This window comes from Gymnogyps californianus, unplaced genomic scaffold (genome assembly GCF_018139145.2).
Source record: "Gymnogyps californianus isolate 813 unplaced genomic scaffold, ASM1813914v2 HiC_scaffold_87, whole genome shotgun sequence".
In the NCBI taxonomy this organism is placed as follows: domain Eukaryota; kingdom Metazoa; phylum Chordata; class Aves; order Accipitriformes; family Cathartidae; genus Gymnogyps; species Gymnogyps californianus.
In genome coordinates, this window is record NW_026114480.1 from 249,161 (window position 1) to 251,732 (window position 2,572).

The following is a 2,572-nucleotide window of genomic DNA, read 5'->3' on the forward strand; positions in this document are numbered from 1 at the left end:
GGGCAACCGTTTCCCATCTTTGCCCACCACTGTGTGTGGCATTCCTTGTCTTTCCAGCCCTGTCCATTGCTTCTTGTTCCATCCATTTCTCTGAGGCTTTTCTGTCTTTCTCTTGCCCGCTTGCTTGGGTTTGGTGCGCTGGTATCAGGCCAGGGAGCTCCACCCACAACTTGCAGTGCCCCATGCATGGGGACAGACTCACTGTCATGGGAGAGAGCAGGTTCTCCCACCAGGGCAGGGAGGAGTGAGCGAGCGACCACGTGCTGCCTATGCCAGCTCGGCTTAAACCATGACATCCTTGCAGAGGTGTTGGCCAGCTGAGGGGGAGGAGAACAAACCACCACGAGTCTCCAGCTATGCTGCACAAAGTCTTTAATGAGAAGGAGGAAATGCAGTGGCACAGAACAGAGACCAAGAAACACGGCGGCAGGGTTCAGGGAGGCACAGAGAATGGCCCATTTCCCAAGGACAAGCTCCACACACAGCGCTTGCCTTTTCCCATTGGCTCTACCTGGTGGCAATCGCAGCCCACCAACACCAGTCCCTAACTCCGGCACCCTCCCCCCGTCAGCAGGAGGCTCAGCAAAGCAGAAGAGAACGAGCCCTTTCTCAAGGAGCTCAGAGCAAAGCAGAGTCAGAGAGGCAGGGCGAGGCCTGCCGTGCAGCGAGGAGCAGTGAGCACAGGTCCCTCCTGCCAGGTGGGACGAGGACACCAGCCCGTCTGCAAGCCGTGGCCACGCTCCTGCTGCTGCAGGGTCCCTGTCTTCCTTCCTGCTCCGAAGGGGATGATCTGCCGGCTTCAGCAGTTCAGACTGCAGCGGGGGGAGGCAGGCACAGCCCTGAGCCCCCCAGACCAAGGGAGCCCCCAGAAGAGATGGGAACCCCCCGGCGCTGAGGGAGCTCCCAACAGCAGCGGACAGAGAGGATCCCACGGCTGTGCTCTGAGGGAAAGAGGTGAGGATGGGGCCCGGCAGGGTCACCACCACCGGAGAGGCCTGGATGAATACCGTCGAGTCAGCGCAGCGGGCGACACAGGGCTCACTGCAGCTGCTTGCAAGTGGGGTTGGGCCAGAGGTGCCGCAGGGGCATGGGGGACAGGGTCTGAAGCAAGACATCTCTCGGGAGGGAGGCAAACCTGAAACACAGAGCAGGCAGGGAGCACGAACCTCAGTATCAGTCTGTCTTCTTCTCTCAGCTCTCTCCGTGGACACACTTTGGTTTCTGAACACCCAGTGTGCCTACATCTCCCACGGCCCTCATTGTGCCCTCCGAGTTGCATGGCACAGGAAGGCTGACCCACTTTGGGAATAGGAGCCAGCACAGTGGGTTTAAAGCACCTGTGGCAAGACTGATCATACCCCATCTCCAGAACAAACATTGCTGCATTGAAGAAGACACTGGATGCACTTGGCCATTTCGTTAGAGACCATCTACTGCAGGTGCAAATTCTGGTGGGCAGACCTCCCTCCCTGCAGTTGATCCCCTTCTGCTTGAAAGAAACCCCTGTTCCCAGCCCTCCTCCCCCACCAAAAGGGAAAGGAGGTGACAGCCCTGAAACCGTTCTCTTGCAGGGCCAAGCTAGGCAGCCCAAGTATCAACCTGAGTAGCCACCATGACAGCAGTTCAGCCACAGGGAGAGATGGAGCGGACTCTCAGACTTACCTTGTTTCCTCCGAGGAAAGGGAGGCAAGAAGGAGGTGTGGAGCCTGGAGGAGCGCGGCTTTTATGCTGTGTCGCAGCCGCTGGGGGGCCACAAACATTCCTTGCTCATGAAGCATCTAAACACCTAGTAGTTGCCGCTTGGTCCAGCCTCGCTGGTGATTAAGCCCTTGCCTCTTTCACCTGAAATGTGTGCTCCCCTGTATACTCGGGTATACACATGGCCACGCGACATCAAAAACGAATTCACATACATGTCTCCAGCTTCATAAGGCCAATCAACTTGGAGGTCTCAGGCTAGCGGGCAAGGAGATTTTGAGTTTTGCGTAGTATGGATTGCCTTTGTCACTTTGCCTTCTTCATGGTGAGCACGGCCACCAGTCATGGTCAAATTCAGCTATGAGGGACACCTCAAGTCAGCTCTCAAGTGCTTTCAGTGCAGGCACTCAGGCTAACCCTGAGAGACATTTCTCCAATGGGTCATCGTAGACACACGGGACACTGTGAGTATGTTCAAGCAGAACGTCAAGACTGCACAATCCCATATGGGAGAAGAGACGTCTCACCAGGGATGTGCCAAAGCTCAACGGCAAGGAAATTCTGTTGTGGGCTGGAAGGAAGCCCCCTGCGGGCAGGGATGACGGCCACAAGGACCTTGCTTACACTCATCAGGCTCTACCACGGCCTGGTTTTGTGATCAAAGAGATGCCTGCATCCTTCCCTGAATGAGACCCACACCGGAATTGACCTGTATTGCTCAGCAAGTTCATCCCAGAGGCCCAAGGCCTGGATGGCCTGCTTCTGAGGAGGCAGGGCAGGGAGCCAAAAGCTCACAGCCCTTCTTCCTGGGTCAGGGATGGGGTGGCCCATTCCATGCATTTCAGATTTCAAAGGGACAGTGCATCAGTCTCCC